Source organism: Mauremys mutica, chromosome 4 (genome assembly GCF_020497125.1).
Source record: "Mauremys mutica isolate MM-2020 ecotype Southern chromosome 4, ASM2049712v1, whole genome shotgun sequence".
In the NCBI taxonomy this organism is placed as follows: domain Eukaryota; kingdom Metazoa; phylum Chordata; order Testudines; family Geoemydidae; genus Mauremys; species Mauremys mutica.
Window position 1 is genome coordinate 16,188,085 of NC_059075.1, and position 19,444 is coordinate 16,207,528.

Genomic DNA, 19,444 nt, shown 5'->3' on the forward strand with positions numbered 1-19,444 from the left:
TTAAAGACCGTTCTTCTTTGCTGTTCCCTTTCACAATGCAAATGTAGAGTGAGGTTTTTTTCAGTAAGGCAAAGCCAGTGAACAAAGGAAAGGAACAACTTGACTGTTGAGTTGCTGAAAGGGATCCTGCTTGTACAGTACAACTTCAGATACACATCTTGCAAACTTTCATGGCTATTTGATGAGCAATCACCCACTCTTGACAAAGATGTGCCCATGCATATTTCTCTGTAGAGCAAAACAGGAAGAAGCACAGTAGGAAAGGACTCACTGCATGCCAAAAGTTACATTTAAATTTGATTTACATTTATTTTGAGGCCATTACGCTAAATGTTAGATATTCAAAGTAGAAAGAAACTGTACAGTAGAAACTGCACCCCTCTCCCTTCCACCCTCCCTGCCCCCAGCAGTGTCCTCTTTTTGGGAACCTGAAATATCGTAACCCTAAGTGTGGGTGAACAGGTATTTTTTCTCCCTGGCTGTAAACCAAATACAGCCTTTACTTCCTTCTATGGAGAAATTTTCTCTTCCTGGCCTATTTCCAACTGATGTTCCAGGACAGAAACATAGCAATTAAGTAGGAGTTGTGACTTGCATAGTATTTCCTAATGCATTAGTTCAATTTTTAGACCATGTTTAATACAGATATTAAAAATCAATATATCAAGGGTATTAGTGAAATGCAACAGTTAGTGTTTGTCCTCAGATAGACTATTGCAGGGAAAGTGTCTAATTTAGCAAAGCTGAGTATAATGTTGGATTTTAATTATTCTCTTATAACAAAGGATAAAGTTATGCATCAAAATCAAAAGCTATTGGTATGTCCCTACAGCAGAACAGATATCTGAATAACTTCACATATCCTTGCATAGGAAAATGAACCTGAATGAATTCTTGACATCAGAACAGAAATCAGAATACATTTTGAAAAACCCAAATGCTGTTCTGGATCACAACACAGGGATTAGACTGCATTTACGTAATTTTACTATAATTTTTTTCTCATCCCCTGCCTCTCAAACCAAAGATGTGTTCACATCCCATTGTTTGCCATAGGCTGTGCAGGTTGAAGCAAGTGTATAAAGCACAAAACTAACTGAACCTAAAGTCTATACATCTGAGTCTTCAGTTGGAAGGTCTCTCATTTAACTATGCCACAAAATTACCCAGAACCTCCAGTGCCCTTATCTCCCAAGTCAACAAAGATCCCTTATCTCCCAAGTCAACAAAGATTATGGGAGGGAGGGAAGGGAGGCCTGCAAGGAAGGAGCAGGATTCTTGGGTGGAAAAGCTGCATTGAACACATGGGAAGGGTCGGGGGGCTGTGTGTGTCTGGAGCTGCTTCAGTAAAATGCAGTGTATCTAAAATTGCAAATGTTCTTGAAATAGATCTTTTGAAGAATAAAATGTAAAAATTAGTCTAAGCGCGTCCAGGGGCCAAAGTGGCCTCAGAGCCCCTGCTGCAAGTTGCTCCCCCTTCCCAGAGTTGAAATCTGAACTCATGCCACTGGGTGGAGGAGGTTACATGCTGCCTACCATTACCCTCCAGACACAGAACTGTGCAGGGGAGATCCTTCCAGGGTGGGCAGCCCATGTAGTAATCATAGACTATCAGGGTTGGAAGGGACCTCAGGAGGTCATCTAGTCCAACCCACTGCTCAAAGCAGGACCAATCCCCTGACAGATTTTTGCACCAGATCCCTAAATGGCACCCCCAAAGATTGAACTCACAATCCTGGGTTTAGCAGGCCAATGTAAAACCACTGAGCTATCCTGCTTGATGACAGCTCCCTATTTACAATTACATTTTTAGACCTATTGGTTAGCCAGCTTTTCATCCATTTAATGTGTCTCAGTAGAGCCACACTCAAAATATTTTCTTGGCAGGGGCGGCTCCAGGCACCAGCACGCCAAGCGCGTGCTTGGGGCAGCAAGCCACGGGGGGCGTTCTGCCGGTCGCTGCGAGGGCGGCAGCATGCCTGCTGTGCTTGGTGCGGCAAAATACCTAGAGCTGCCCCTGTTTCTTGGGCCTACGTCCTGGGCTGGATGTTTGTAAATAGGGTTATTTAGAGGGTACCTGTTTGGGGTAGATTTGGCCTTGCATCCTTCCTCCTGTGAACAGATCTGAGACCTCCTTTTACAGTGTGTAGTTCCCTTTGGGGCTTTTTTTCAATATCCATTCTGGCCTGAACGTGCTAATCAGCAGCCTGAGCAGCTACTTTCACTGTGTCAGGACACTTTTCTTATATGGTAACTCCGATTTCATCTGAGCAAGCATTAAAGAAATGTTCTTGGATGAATAAATCAAACAATTTCTCATAATGCCCTTCTGCCCCTTAACTTTTTACCCATTTTTCCTATAATCAGATATTTTATGCATAAATTTTTCATGACTGATATTGTCATGCTCCTTTAGATTTGTAAACTTTATGCAATATGATTCTATCATAATTTGAAACCTTAGCAATACAGCTTCTGTATATTTATCATGGTTTATAGCTTCCTCCTGGTCTAGACCAGAAAAATACTGGAAAGCTTTTCCCTAAGTTTCAGTGATCAGTACAGTCATTCATTTGTACTTAGGGATGCCATTGGCCTGGCATATTCTTTTAAAAGCAGTTAAGTACTCTTCTATACGTTCTCAGTCTTCAAAAGGTGGACACAGTCTGTCCCAGCTGGGTGAATACGGGGTGGGCGGATTGCCCACAGGCTGGGGAATACCTTTCTGCTTCTCCAGCTCTATGAGCTCTATTTCTTGTGCCTCCATCTGATATGTATATGCTCTCTCCTCTGCTTTGATCACCTCCAGTTGTCGCTGGTGGGCCCATTCCTCTGCCTCCTTGTTGGCATGGGCTGTCTGGATCACCTCTATTCATCTCTGGTAGTCCTGCTTCTTTGGTGGCTTTCTTTTGCATTCTGAGCTCAGCCATCTGCAACTAGTGCTTGTATGCCTACTTGTTTTTGCCGATCTGTAGTTTGGTCAGCTCTACTTAAGCAGCCATATCTTGCAGGGAAGTAATGCCTGGCTGGTTTCCCAACCCTGCGTTATCTCCCTCCTCAATCTCCTCCTCCTTGCTCAAAACACTTAATGGGTGAGGTTTTCAGATCCTGTGCTGATTTCCCCTTGTGGAGTAAACCATATTTCAGACACAAACTCCCAAGATGCTTTTTATCCATTGTGTCCAAGGACAGAAATATAGTGCCAATCTATAAAAGGGAAAATAAGGATGACCCAGGGAATTACAAACTAGTCAGCTTAACTTCAGTACCCAGAAAGATAATGGAGTAAATAATTAAGCAATCTATTTGTAAACTCCTAAAAGATAAGGTGATAATTAACAGTCAGCATGTCAAACCAACCTTCTTTGATAGGGTGACAAGCTTTGTGGAAGCGGGGAAATAATAGAAACTGTATATCTTGACTTTAGCAAGGCCTTTCATACTGTCTCGCATGATCTTCTCATAAACAAACTAGGGAAATACAGCCTATATGGACCTACTATAAGGTGGGTGCATACCTGGTTGGAAGACCATTCCCCCAGCGTAGTTATCAGTGATTCACAGTGAAGCTGGAAAGACATATGGAGGGGGGTCCTGCAGGGATCAGTTCTGGGTCTGTTTTTGTTCAATATCTTGATCAATGATTTAGATAATGGCATAGAGAGCACCATTATAAAGTTTGCGAACAGTACCAAGCTGGGAGGGGTTGCAAGTGCTTTAGAGGACAGGATTAAAATTCGAAATGATCTGGACAAACTGGAGAAATGGTCTAAAGTAAATAGGATGAAATTCAATAAGGACAAATTCAAAGTACTCCATTTAGGAAGGAACAATCAGTTGCACACATACAAAATGGGAAATGACTGCCTATGATGGAGTACTGGGGAAAAGGGATATGAGGGCCATAGTGGATCAAAAGCTAAATATGAGTCAAGTGTGTAACACTGTCCTGGAATTAGGTTCCAAAGAACTTCCTTTTGGACCCCAGTTTATATACCAGTAGTTAAAACTTGGGTTCTACTCAGCCATACCTTAACCAATCATTTTAAACTAAAATATTACAAAACAGTATTTTTCACCAATACTAGACCATTATGAAACAATTCTTTAACCAATCATACCCCACCACCTTAGTTGATTTAAATTTTGTGAAATTGGTTATGCAACAGCCAGAAACAATTAAAGAATCAGCCAGAGATGATACGGATAAAAATAAAGAAGTAGGGACCATAAAGGCCAAACAAGAGAGAAGTATAATTTCACCATCACAACTGTTAAGTGGTTCCTTGCCAGACAGAATGTTATCAAACATCTTAAGATCTCTTTCTTTATCTGGTTATGGTGGGTACTAGTAGGACAGGATCGCCTTAACAGCCCGATATCACATTGTTTTTATGCAATTTAGATGGAACATGAGGATGTCACTCTTGCAACTTAACTCATGGCTGCTGTTTTTACTGCAGAAGGCCTCAGACCTTATCGTTCCAAAACTTATTGAAAATCAACATGAATGGTCCTGCAAGCTTCACAGCCGACTCCTTTAAAACTCCTGAATGCAAGTTATCTGGATATGCTGATTTAAAAATGTCTAAATGTCTAACTTTAATAGTCTCTGTTTAACATCCTCCTGAGATACTAGTGGAATGGAAACAGTGTTATCATCTCCATATGATGAGACTATATCATTTTCCCCCAAATACAGGACAGAAATATTGATTGAACACTTCTGTCTTTTCTGCATTATTATTGATAATTCTACTATTTCCGTCTAGTACTAGCTATTGGCGGGATTTTTTTTGTTCCTAATATATTTAAAAAAGAAACTGGAGCCAGAGGAGCAGCTGCAGAAGCAGTTTAAGCAGGGAACCACAGACACTGATGTTGTCATCAGAGTATTTTCTAATAAAGTTTTGACTGGACAGTCTCTCTCCTCTGCTGATTGCTCCAAGACCCTCCCAAGCCCTCTCCCACAGTCTCTTCACTCAAGGTATGTCTACACAGCAATGTAAGCCTGGTCTCAAGCCTAACCCCCCTTGTATCCACACACCAATTGTGCTAACCTTGGGTTCAGACCTAAGGTCCCAGGACTGTGCAAGGCTGGAGAGTCCAAGCCCATATTAAGAGGGGACTTAGAGTCCAAGAAGCCCTATTGCTTTCCTGTGTGCATGTGGCCCTAGCTTGAGTCGGGTCCTGGAAAACCTCTGGATATATCCCAGAGTTCCCAGTGGCAAGCAGCCAGCGCAGTGGCCAGAAGAGCCATTGCTGTCTAGCTGAGTGTGTGTCTCTGCTGGTCTCATGGAGCCAGCAACTCCTGCTCTGGCTCCATCTTGCTGCTACATGCAGCTTGCCTGGAGCAGGGAGCAAAGCTGACAGGCAGGATGTGGCTTCTGGCTGCCAGGATGTTGGGGGTCATCCCTCCCCTGGCTGTGATGAGCCAGAAGCCCTGCTCTCCCTGCAGGGCAGCCACTTGGTCCCTGCTGCCCTCTCTGTCACTTGCTCCCGAGCCCCCCTCCTGCCTGGGGCTGTGTGTGCAGGGGCACTCCGACTGCATGCACTGTCAGGGCATCAAATGGGAGCCAGGCCCAAAAACTTGCCCTGGAGTGCGGCAGGGAAAGGGATAAGGGATCCCTGAAGATTGCTGGAGCACAGTGCACCCCACACCTGAGGATACACTTCACTGCGCAGCAGCCATGCTGGGGTGTGTATGTGTTCTGAAACCTACGTAATTTGTCAAACTTCAAAACAAACAGATAAAAATAAATTTAAAAAAACAACCCACCTTCATTGTGTCCGAGACAAATGCAGGTTCGAGTAAGTATTTAATTGAGAGAGGAAAATCAAAACGTGACAGATTGAAATTTCAAACCACGTGGCCGTTTATTAACAAGGGATAAGTTACAACTTGGGCCGAGGGGAGGTAATCTATCAACTAGAAATACTGTCAAGATAAACCACACACAACTTGAAAACAGTCTATTTGCATCTAACAACAAGAACTAAACGACCTATGATCAACCGCTTACTAAAATCCAAAATAGACACGCAAACTGAGTAAACTGTGCACGCATTAACCGAATGTTGTGAAATACACCAACTAACCACAACAGTAATCAATACAACAATTTGATTCTCCTATACTGTATACACAACTTTGCACCAAAAAAGGGAGAAAGAAGAAGAAAAAAAAAGGAAGAGGCTAAGCAAACAGTGTTTACAGAAATTAAAATGCACATACCATACTCCAGGCGCAGCTGACCAGCAGTACAGACACAGAGTGCATGACGAATTGAGGGGAAGTAATCCTAACATGACACAACACGAGCCGGCAAAATCCGGAGGAGACCCTGACTGAAAGGGTGATCAGGCCTTCCAGCTAACATGCGGGCACTCCTGCCGTTTTTGGCGCGAGATACAGTTTTATTCGAAGACTCTTACTCGTGCCAGCATCTAATTGGTCCCTAGCTCCTTCATCCTCCAGGTTCCGAGCTGGAGCCCTCTACGTCAACAGGAGCTGCACCCGGCATACTACTCTTTTGCACACAACACGCTGGTATTGTAGCACACGGCACCAACTTGACCCACAATTGACCAGATAGAAGGTTCGGGAATAGGCACACGGCACTATAATATTGCACGCTGCACTACGGTGTTGCACACGGTACCAATGTGACCTTTTGACCGACAATTGGCCATTCAGACGCCATGTTTGAGCATGAGTTTAGGGTTGCGACACATTGCAAAGTTTCATTTTAATAGTTTGTCAGCCCTAATTATCCTCAGAACAAGTGCACATGGGCATTTTCCTGCCAATGTGACTCAGCCTAGAGATAGAGCGCCCAATTCTCAGATTAGAAGGTAGTTCAGTATAAAGCCTTCTCAAACTGCAGTCATTCTATTGAGACAGCCATTAAAGGAGCTAAGTATGCAGTTTCTGTTCTCATGTGCTCCTTATGGGTCTGTGCACTGCAGTGTGGATGACAGAGCCCTAAATTCAAGTATGGGTCTGAAAATCCTTAACCTCAAGTCCAGAGTTCCCTGACACAGGTCAGCTGACTCAAATCCCACTAACCCTAGGCTTACAATGTTGTGTAGTAGACATACCCTCAGAGTCATTCTATATCTGTCCTTCATCTTCTCTTCCTTCCTTGCCTCCCTCTTCTCACCTGCTGTGTCCCACTCAGCCCTCCCCTGTTCCTTGTCTTTCTGGTCAGTTTAGCCCTAACTCAATCCACCATCCCTCCCCAAAAAAATTGTGGCACTCACTGGACATTTGCTACCATGTACCATCACACTGTTCAGTGTGCTTGTATGTTATAGTCACTTTCCTTATCCTGTGTCTGTCTAGTTTATTAGATTGGAAGCTCTTCAGGCCAGAGACTTACCACTACTCTGTGTTTTGTACAGTATCTAACCCAATGGGGCCTTGTTCTTAGTTGCTCCCTGGGCACTAGTGTAATACACATTATTTTATTTAATTATTATAAATCTGAAAAGTCATTAGTTTCAGAAGACACATGAGACAGACTGAAATACTACATACTTGGGGGAAAGTGAGCAGTTAAGCATGTTGATGTTTGTATATACAAACACCCATTTCATCACTGTACTGGAAAATATAGCTGAACTGAATTTTCTATGGAGTTTGAAGAAAGTTTAACAGTCCTAATTGTTTTCTGTGTTAATCAGTGTGTACTTGAAAGAATTACATGCCTTCTAAGAGAAAAGAATCAGTCCACACTTACTGAAAAAAAAATTCCTTCCAACTGGTGTTCAGAAGAGTGCTACAAGACATATACATAACCTCATGAGCAGAGGGCGGAGCGGATACCCTCCCACATTATGACCAGCAAAATAAATAAATAATAATAATAAAATCTCAAAGAGGGAGAAGTTCACAGATTTGCAAACCTGAAAACCTGTGTTATGCTTTAGCCCACTTCAGCACATAGCAGGTTTATGAACATTAAAAAATTAACGGCAAAGGAACACTGAAGCCCATTAATCTGAATGTGTGCCAGCCAGTATGCCTTCACTGACTAAAGGTGCAGTGAACAGCTAAAAATTAACCTTGCCCTTTTAGGCTAAACAGAGCCATGTCTCTGGCTCCATCTCTGTTGTTACGATAACAAAACTCCAGTGTGGCATCATGCTGGCACATAGGTACGTGGTGTGATTTTTCAGAATCTCTTTTGGGAATAGTCATGTACGTGAAATAACTGGTACTTATGATTATGCTATTTCTATGCATGTATATTCATCTTGTTAGTTATGGCAGTTATGAATATTAGCTATGTTTACTACATGTTTGCTCCTGTGGTAATGCCCACGAGGTATTTAGTCAGCACATGAAGGGACAAATCAAGTTGAATGGCCCATTAAGGAACACTTAGCTCACAATGGACCCTGGAAAACAACTGTCTACACTTAATGGACTTTTTGTGAATGTTCTAACTAGAATATGGGTGGGGGTGATGGACATGTAACTTGCCCATGTGACTCCAAACACCATCTTTCACAGGGAGAACAGATTTCCCTTTACTTGGCACTTGGCAAAAGCTAAAAGGCCCTGGCCTGGAAACATCTCCATTTTGTTTCTTTCCTGCTCCAGCCTCTTTCCTGTTCCAGCCTCTAGACTATGAACATATACTAATGGGAGCATTCTAACCAAGGGAATGAGCACTTTAAGGTAATCTGGAGCCTTAATATTTCCTTGATCCTTTGCAGATGGACTTATGAGTTGGATATGGTACAGAGACTGTTCTAGCCTCATTGATTGCTGATTTCTCCCTTGCAATGGACAAAGATCAGATGTCTGCTGACTTTTTCATGAGTCAGCAGCCTTTGATACCTGTGGTATAAGCAACATAGCTCTTGCTTGAGTGGTTTTGTTATTTCCTCTGTCAAAGCCTGTTCCCATTGAACTGAATAGCAAAACTCCTTTTGATTTCAATGGGAACAGGATTTGGCCCCAAGAGATCAGAGAATGTGATTTTGATCAATTGCTTATCTGTCCAAAGACAGTTCTCATGCATGTTCTGCCAGGCTGATTTTGATTGCCCCTCCTGTATGTCATGCTGAGGAAAATAAAACAATTTGGGCTGTAGTTCTGTCAAGATGTACATGGCACACACAGTTCTATGCCTCTTTTCCATCAATCCCAGATGGCGCAGCATCTTTGCTTTCCTAGTGCCTGGCGGAGAGCAATACTTAGATAAAGGCAAGCTGGCAGAAGCTTAGTTTGGACATAAGGGAGGCACTGATAGTGTGTTAAGGGAAAGTGGGGTGATTGTCCTTCCTATCCTTCTTTCATTTAAGAAGTTTCCAATTGGAGATGCTGCTGGATTCTCAATGACACCTTGAAGTACAGTTAGCACCAGGGGCCCAAAGCATCATTTTACAACTGCATCTGTTTAGACAGGTAAGGGGGGTGTTGGAGGGAACAGGGAGAGTGTGGGGACCCCGGGCTGGGGACAGGGCAGGGAGGAGTCAAATGGAGGGTCACATGGGAAGGTCACATTCCCCCCCCCCCGCCCTTTTGTCCCTCCCACAAGTACAGTACCGACAAGAAATGATTTCTACTTGCACCACTGTTTAGAAGTTCCCAGTGTTGCCTGAAGAGGATGATATTCTGACAATAACTCATTGGCAGGTATGTGAACAGCTGATGTAAAGAAAAGCTTGCTTCATCTCATGAGTGAAAACAAACAAACACAAACGGAGAACCTTGTTGGTTGTACTTATGTACAAATATCAAGAAAAAATAAATTCAAGCAGTAGTATAGGCAGAGTGGTAGCTGCTCCTAGTGTTAAAGTTGCCTAATACTTTCCATTATAAGGCCCTGAGTTCTGTTGCTTATCACTTTGAAAAAATTCAGCCATTTGGGCTGAAAGTTTTCTATGCTGAAATTTTCAGGCTGAATTTTTTTTTTTAACACTTCAGCAAAAAAGGGTCCAGCCATTTCTCAGAATAACATTAGAGGAAAATATGTTGTTTTTCCCATGCTAAACATGTGTACAACCATTTCACTGGGAAGCTGTCATGCCTGCATGGTCACAGAAGGAACTTGAATTTTGTCAGGGAGGTTGCCCTAGTATCAGGGATGTGCCTGTCGTTATCCCTATGAAAACCCTCCCACATTTGGCCAAGGTATAAGATTCTGAAAATTTTAGTTTCAACATGCCCAGTAGGGTCTTGATTTTGCCCCAGTGAGTCAGTGAGAATTTTGCCACTGAAGTCAGTGGGAGCAGGATCAAACCTTAGAGGTTTGTTAGTGTGGCCAAACTCTCCGAAGATTCCACCCTCATTGAGCATTCTCCATTCCCTCCCAGCTTCGGCATAGCAGCGAGACTGTGTATGTGCCATACCCACAGACTACTAAACATGCTCTTTCTCAGAGTTGCAGCCAGCTGAACATGCCTTTTGGTCCCTCCTGCTCTTTGCCTGTGGCACACAATAGTTTAGGTCTCCTGAGGACTGTTATACCATGGTCTAATTCTGGTTGTTGGCTTGGGTTGGGAGTGGCTGGTTGGTGTTTAGTTGCTTCTGATAGGCTGGAGCTCAGATTAGATGATCTGGAGGCCTTTCTGGCCCTAAACTCTGTGACTTTGACTCTGTGACCCTGTAATTGCTCTTCCTGGGTGCTGGGACCACCTTCCCATGCTGTGCACCAGAACTGGGAGAGCAGAGACACTGTCTCTTTTATGCTTGTGGCCCACCTGCTGGATCTCAAGCCCATCCTTGCATAGTAGAACCACAAGCTGCAAGTGAGGGAGTTGGATTTGCTTCTTACTAGCGAGGAGGAGTAAGACCCCTCCACATAAATACAAACTGGCCTATGGCCTTCCCTACCCCACCCGCACCACAAAATTTTGCTCCAGGTATCTGGGGAAGAGCAAGCCACTATTCTGCCCATAAGTGAGGTAGCAAGGAGTGTGCAGAGTCTTGACTGAAGCTACTGCTGGGGGAGAAGTGGAGGAGGGAATCCTCTATACACCTTGTCGGGGGGTGTAATGGATTATTTATCTTCTAGTAAAAAGAGGGAGAAAAGATCCCTGGGCTCTTCCTGGGATGTTGTGGTTATATGCCACACCTTACACTATACTTAAAGGCACAATCTAGCACATAATTAACCACCACAAAATACACGTTAGGGTCAACATTTTCAAGTCTTCACTAATTTTGAGTGCTAAACCTAAGAAGGCTAAAGCCTGATTCTCAGAAGTGTGGAGCACTCACAGGTCCAACTATAGTTAATAGGGTATGTGGGGTAAAAAATTAAAAAGCACCTAAGTGGGATTTTCAGAAGCACCTAAGTGGGTTAGGTGTCTAACTTCTATGGAGTTAGGTGCCTAACCTGCTCAGATGCTCTTGAAAATCCAACTAGGTACTTATCTGCTTCCTTTGGCACGTAAATACCTTTGAAAATCTGTCTCTACATTATTTAGATGCTTTGAAAAATTCATGCAAGGTGCTCAACACCTCTGAAAATCTAGCCCTAGGTGTCTCAGAATTAAAAATTAAAAGCAACCAAAATTAGTGGACCTTTTAAAAAATGTTGGCTTAGATGCTTTCAAGGACACATGAACAGTAAATTTTCCAGTTTTCTCTTCTAACACATCACAAAGGAGACCAATATTGCATTAACTTTTGTTTACCATTTCATTAACTATGCTCCTAAATCAGTTCTGTTTTAGAATCATATCTAGAACTTTTTAAAAATTCTGTAATTCTGCAGCAGATATGTCTTTACAAAAATGTTTTGTAGCACTAAAGTAATTTCTGCCAAAGCCTTTTTCAGGTTAAAAGAAGAAAGAAAACCACTACAATTAAACATTTTTGTATAATATGTATAGTTAGTTCTGGGTTGATATATTAAATATTTCTTGCAGCTGTACTGTACAGTATATGTATCACTGACCAGTAATTGTAATTCAGAATCTATTTTGTTAAATGGTTTCTTCTGTCAGGAAAATGTTCCATCTTGTAATAGTGGTATTTTATCCTATCAAAAAATGATTAGGCTAAAACATCTTAGTAAATGCCATAAATTACTCAATAACATCAAAAATTGAAGATGTACAAAGGCTATCCAATTACTTAGGAAACATCTCAATTTGCAGGTAAGAGACCTCATTTCCTGCTTGAATGAGTAATCAAGAAAATATAATTTTCTTTTATATTGATCGTGATACAAGGTACAGTCTTACAACAGGTGCATACAATGCCCTATTATGTTTTCTTTATTATTATTAGAAATTCATCCTCAAAACCAGTTCACTGATTTCCCTGGGAAAGGAACCTCCTTTCTGGATATTTTTATGTACAGTTTCTAAACTCTTAGCTGTGTAAACTGAGGATGGTAGACCGGCTTGGACTCTAAGTGAGACCTTGGCCTGGTTGAAGTCAATGGACGTTTTGCCATTGACTTCAGTGACCTTAGGAATCAGGATTGCACCTTCTGTATTGATCTATGAAGAAGCGGTAGGAAAGTTAGTATTCAAATCCTGAATACACTTGATTTTTCACTAAACAGGTTTCACTAGCACACGGTGCTGAAAATAATAAAACAAAAACAGAACATGCGGAATAGGATATTTTAGGATCCCAACAGTGGAATCTTTTTAGTTGTGCTCACTACAGGACCGAAGGATGGGGCACAGGAGACTTTATGCCACCTTACCAGGGGGGGAGGGATAGCTCAGTGGTTTGAGCATTGGCCTGCTAAACCCAGGATTGTAAATTCAATCTTGGAGGGGGCCATTTGGGAAACTGGGGTAAAAATCTGGGGATTGGTCCTGCTCTGAGCAGGGGGTTGGACTAGATGACCTTCTGAGGTCCCTTCCAACCCTAATCTTCTATGAACATGATTTGGAGGCAGGCTGGGGGGCGGGGGCAGTTCAGTGCTTGGCATGAATTACAGCAGTCTTAGGGTTTCTTTAAACTATATCCTAAAGGTACCATTCCTACAGTCAGGAATAATCAAATCCTCTTTCTCCTGAATACACCTCATATGCCAGGAATTTCAGGAGTGGGTTGGTGGAGATCTGTAGATTCCCCAGGTAGCCAGATCCTCTGGCTATCTGACCATTTTTGCCACTCCACCAGCACAAAAGAGCCAACTCAAACCTGAAAATCAGGCTCCAGAAGTTTAAGATCATTTTAAGCAGACCTCTAGTAATATATTCAATAAAGCTGTTAGCTTTTTATCTTGGTGCTGAGATTTAGTGTAATAAATAGTGTCACATCATCAGTGAAATACTAGTTTGGGGGTTGGTATGAACTGCTAGAAAACAGAAAAAAACAGGCCTTTTAAGTTTGCACATGAGCAAAAATTTAGCAAAGTGCCACAGATGCCACAATTCTTGTCTTTGTGGCAATACAGTGTTGTAATACCATGCCTTACCACATCTCTTGATATTGGTTTGACCTGCCTCTTGCTAAAAGCTACATTTTTAGCAAAAATTGTTACTATATTTTAAACTATGCACATTTGACCTAATTCTCTTTTCATACTAATTTTACACTGTTCTAATTCCACTGACTTCAGCTGAGTTACTTCTGATTTACCCTAGCGTGAAAGGAGAATTTAGACCCATTACATCTGTGTTACTAGGACATGATTTATGTGAGCTTAACTGGACAATTGCCTTGTAAATACTTCAGTATATCAGTGTTCGTTTAATATCTAGTTTTCCAGGTCAGCTATTTAATTTTTAAATCTTTCTAAACTATATGTTTTTGCTTATCCCTTATAACGTTGTTAAATTATTCCCTGTACCTTGTAATCCTGAGGGCTTTGTGTGGAAAACAAAATCCATAGAAATATAATAGGTGTGAGTGAATTGTCAATGGCAAGAGTATGTCCATAGCCTAATACTTCTAATTTCTCATTCTAGTATAAGATTGAGGTTGTTTGACCTTAACTGTATTAGCAATTAGAATAATTGGATTATAGATCCAAAATCTTCTGAGGAGTGTTACAAATCTGTAGGATGTCCCTCACTTGTTAAATTTTGCATCTGGATCTCTAACTTAGCTGAAGGATGGTAAAATACATTTAGCTCCTTACTGGGTACATTTGAGAAGGCTCTAAAGTTTAAGTATTCCAGCAAAGGTTGATATTCACTCCTAGAATGAACAGTTCAGACGATAGTATAGGAAAAATTAATAACATTAGCCTATTCCCTACATCTTTTTGCATATCTTCCCATCACACATGTGGAAGATTTGATCTGGAGATGACAGATGAAACATGCAGAGGCTCAGAAATACTTTATTTAGTCCATATTTCTGAGACATATAGTGCAGATCTGTAAGTAGAATTGTTAGGTTAGTTCTCATGCTGTCACTTGGACAGTGTAGAGGCCATTATATGCATTAATGCATTCCCATGATGTTCTGTGCTGAGCCAAATTTGGCATTTTATGGGGAAGGATGCCTGTCTAGTTATACCATCTAGCCAGTAAGCAGAATTGGGCCCACTGTGAAAGACTGTACTCTTATGTTCACCACTTTTACAAAACTGTGCATTGTGAGGAATCATTTGAAAACTCATAATTCACTGATCATTATTGTCCTGGTAAAACATGTGTGGTAACACTGTATGTAAAGTATAAGATTCTTCTGTATGATGTTACTAAGGCATATTCCAAATGTGAGGAAGCAGTCCAGACCAGTTCCTCAGAGACAAAAGGTAAACTGATGCCTCATCCAGGTGTCAACACAATCAAATGGACTATCATCTGGGTAAGCAGCCATTATTTGGCAGGAAAAAGGGTGTGAGTGAGAAATTTACATCTTGACAATGGAAAAGGCAGAGGGTTCCCGTGTAAACAGAATGGCTGTTGCCTGAACCCCCGCTGGAAATGATTCTCAAAGAGGAGGAAAAGATATAAAAATGAGGAACAGAGGACACAAATCACCTCTCTCCCCTCATCTCTACTCACGTCATCAACAACGTTTGAAAGATAAAAGAAGCATCAGTGAACTGGGGGAGTGGTCCTGGCTGAAGGAATCCAGCCAGACTGCTGTAAGCATTTGGTGAGAGAAACCTTCTGCTTTTAAATTCACTTAGCTTGTTAAATTAGAAATTAGTTTCCCTTTCCCTTTTATTTCTTTGTAACCAATTCTGACTTTTATGCATCATTGCTTGTAATCACTTACATCTATTTTTCTGTAGGTAATAAACCTGTTCTATTGTTTTAATTAAACCAGTGTGTATTTGGATTGAAGTGTTTGGGAACTTTTATTTGAGATAACAGGGTTTGTACATATCATTTTCTGTTAATTAAATGACAAACTTTCTATAAGCACTGTATTGTACAGGAGGTTGCTGGGCAATCCAAGATGCACATTTCTGCGGACAAGTCTGGGACTGCAAATTTGCTGGTGTCACCCTGCAATAAAATTCAGGAGTGGCTAGCAGGGCCGGCTCCAGAGCCCAGCGGGGCAAGCACCCGCCTGGGGCGGCCCTTTCCCGGGGGGGCGGTAGGCTGGGCCGGCGGACCTGCCGCAGTCATGCCTGCGGGAGGTCCACCGGAGCCCCGGGAGCAGCGGACCTGCCGCAGGCATGACTGCGGAGGGGACGCTCGGCCGGCGGCTCCAGTGGACCTCCCGCAGGCATGACTGTGGACGGTTCGCTGGTCCCGCGGCTCGGCTGGACCTCCCGCAGGCATGCCTGCGGCAGCTCAACCGGAGCCGCCGGACCAGCGAACCGCCCGCAGCTGCAGGAGGTCCAGCCGAGCCGCGCGACCAGCGGACCCTCAGCAGTCATGCCTGCGGGAGGTCCGCTGCTCCCGCGGCTCGGGGGCGCCTCCCGGGCATGACTGCTTGGGGCGGCCAAATTTGTAGAGCCGCCCCTGGTGGCTAGGGAACTCATATCATGAGAGGCTGTGTGTGAACAAGTCAGGAGTGGCTGCTCTCACAGCAAAGCAACATAAAAAGAACCCCAAGTTGGAGAATTGTAGGGACAATTGAGAATTGAGCTGTTCAAAAGTCCAGATTGTACCCTGGGGAATGTCACACCCACCTAAAATATGTATCTACGATTGCAGTGTAGTGGCACTGCAGAGCTGGGTACTCATGAGATGGTTGGTTGATGAAGAATACTATCAGAGGAGAAGAAGAGAAATCTTCTGATCAGAATTCTAGAGTCTCTAGGATTCACCATAAATTACCAATATTCGCACATTAATTTCTTTAATAAGAACACATGGGCTCAAGTTAAATATTTTAAAAGGCAAATTGAGGTGTGCCAAAAATCCAGATGTCTGTCTCCATCTTCATTGGATCCCTTCAGTTTTGAATTAACACTAGTGGATTTGGGGAAGACGATGTCACTGTAACACAGTATCTATAATAATCAGAGATATACTATAAAAATTAGGAAAGATAAAAGCTAATGATATGTAAGAGTTACACCATTTGCCTGGTTCAGACAAAATGGAAAGATAAAAGCTAATGATATGTAAGACTTACACCATTTGCCTGGTTCAGGCACAACTGTCTTCAGGGCTCCTTCCTATGCCACACCCTACACATGGAACACCCTGCTTGGGCTAGTCTACAATGCCACCAACCTCTCCTCATTTAAATCCCTCCTATATTCCCATTTTCTTAGTAATCCTTACAAGAAATTATCAGAGTAATTCATCTCGTATTTTTTATTCTTCTTTGAGAGATGTCCCTGTGTGTGCTCCACAGAGATGCACCAACGCCTGGAGTGGAACACCCACAGGGACACTCATTTCAAAGAACCTCAGTTACTGCGCAAGGTGAGTAACCTTCTCTTATTATTATTATTATTAATTATTATTTTACCTCATAAATGAACTGCTAATCTATATGTAGAGAGGAAGTTGAATGTTAGGGGAAAGGGCATGGGACACAGGAAATGAACCTGGGACTTGTGTGAGAAGATGATAAAATGGCTGAATTATATAGGGGAAATAGTTATTTAAACTAAACAAACTAAAATACTCGTTCTTATGATCACTCTGCTCACCTTACTTGTATGTCATGTCGGTTTTCCACAACTTTTGTCTGTCTTTGTCTTTTTACACTATAGACTCTTAAGGGCAAGAAATGGGACCTCAGATGTTTGGAGAACCCCGAGCACATTTGGAATACTGCCACTGTCTAAATAACAATAATAAACAATGGGGAGTAAAGGAATGTATAAAAGAGAATCTAACATAATATTTATAAAAATAAAATCAACAACTGAGAGACAAATAACAGAAATATTGTCATGAGATAAATAAAATGCAATGGAGTAAAAACAATAAAATGTATATAAAAATCCTAAGAGCGGGTTAAAAGGCAAAAGCCTAATTTTCAGAGGTAATTTTCATTTATAGCTCCCATTGATTTCATATGGAGTTCTGATTGCATAGCACTTCTAAAATTCAAGCCATGCTTTTGAAAATATACTAAATGAGAAAATGATGATATTGGTAATTCACGTTATAATTTCGCTCCTGGTCCACAACATGCATGTACCGTTGATGGATTAATATGCAGAGCTTTGCCTCTGCTTTAAAAATGTGTGGCCCATGATGTTTATTTCTAACTGCTGACAAATCCAGGCTAATCTACAAAAAATTCACGGGGCCATGAATTACGCCAGCTGAGGATATAGTGCAGAGGTCAGCAACCTATGGCATGCATGCCAAAGGCAGCACATGAGATGATTTTGAGTGGCACTCACACTGCCCAGGTCCTGGCCGCCAGCCTGGGGGCTCTGCTGCCGGCCTGGGGTCCCAGATGCCAGCCCCGTGCCACCCGGGGTCCTGGACGCCGGCCCTGCTCAGCCTGCTGCTGGCCCCAGGTCCTGGCCACTGGTCCCGGGGCTCTGCTACTAGCCTGAGGTCCCGGACGCCAGCACCCGGCCACCCGGGATCCTGTGCACTGGCCTCGCTCAGACCACTGCCAGCCCCGGGTGCTGGCCACTGGTCCCGGGGGCTCTGCTGCCATTCTAGGATCCTGGCCGCCAGCCCAGGGTTCTGCAGCCACCCCCAGCTGTTGCCCACCCCCACCTTAAAAATTGTTCCAGCACCACTGTACTGGGATATTTTTAAGTCCTGATTTGCTGCTTGCATCACTATTACATCACGTGGAACAGTGCACTGCATCTGTCGCGATTTTTTTTCCCACTGTAAGTTGAGGGGTACATTTGACAAAATGTCAGCTCCTAAGAAAGCAAAGTTAGATGTCCGTTCATTTCAGCCTTCTTGGACAGACACATTTGGACTTATTCAAAAGAAGGACCGTGCTGTTTGTGCTTTCTGTTGTGAAAGTGTTTATCGCACATCAAGTGTTCGACAACATTTTCAAACGAAGCACGAGAAAACCTTTCTTGACGAAGCAGACAAGACTGAATCAATCAAAAAGGCAGTAACAGGATATGAGAAGCAAAGCAGTGTTATTAAATGCTTAAGTGTAAGTAACAATCAAGCCACAGAAGGAAGTTACAGGATTGCACAGTGCATTGCAAAAAATGGAAAGCCATTTACAGATGGGGAATATATAAAAGAAGTTTTTCTCAGCAGTTCGGAGGTTTTGTTCAATGATTTGCCAAATAAAGATTCGATTGTATCTAGAATAAAAGAACTGTCTGTCTCTGCCAGAACAGTTGAGAGACGCGTAAGCGAAATGGCAGAAAACATTAAGGAAAAGCAGACGACTGCATTAAAGGACACAGCAGTGTTTAGCGTTGCAGTTGAGAGCGTGGATATAAACGACGTTCCATGTTTGGCAGTTGTTGCAAGATACTGTGCTTCCGATGAAATCCAAGAGGTACTTTGTTGCCTAAAACCCCAACATTGCACAACAAAGAGGGAAGATATAGTGGAAACATTTGTAAATCATTTTGAAGAAGGAGCAGTTGACATCAGAAAAATATCTTGTGTGAAACAGATGGTGCTCCTGCCATGACTGGAAAACAGAAGGGATTTGTAAAGTTACTTGAAGATCAAATTGGCTGCCCGACAGTCAAATTTCACAGTATCATCCATCAAGAAAACCTGTGTGCTAAAATTTCTAATTCAAAGCTTAATAATGTGATGAATACAGTGGTGCAAATTGTGAATGTCCTTGTTGCTCAATCTGCTTTGACTCACAAACAGTTTCAAGCACTGCTAGAAAAGATGGACAGTGCTTATAATAACATTCCACTGCACAGCAACATTTGGTGGCTAAGTCGTGGCAAGGTTTTGGTGCAATTTGTAAACTGTTTTGATGCAATCAAGGCCTTTTTGTCGGAAAAAGGACAAAACTACCCCGAACTGGATGATGACAAATGGCTGTGTAAGCTCATGTTTCTAACTGACATCACCGCTCACCTAAACAAAGTCAATCTCCATCTCCAGGGTGTACGGCAAACGGTTCTGGATCTTTATGAAACCTGGAAGGCATTTGTTGTAAAACTAGCTGTTTCTTCTCAGG

The 19,444-nt window shown here is 42.5% G+C and overlaps 1 long non-coding RNA gene across 2 annotated transcripts in view; it reads left to right on the top strand.

Moving 5' to 3' along the window:
* The window catches only part of LOC123370106, a 28,327-nt gene extending 11,595 nt beyond the window's left edge, over positions 1-16,732 (top strand). For both annotated transcript variants that reach the window (XR_006579275.1, XR_006579274.1), the window contains 2 exons: positions 9,316-9,418; positions 16,703-16,732. This is a non-coding gene — a long non-coding RNA (uncharacterized LOC123370106). The remainder of the gene's footprint in view (positions 1-9,315; positions 9,419-16,702) is intronic.
* Positions 16,733-19,444: the final 2,712 nt, after the last annotated feature.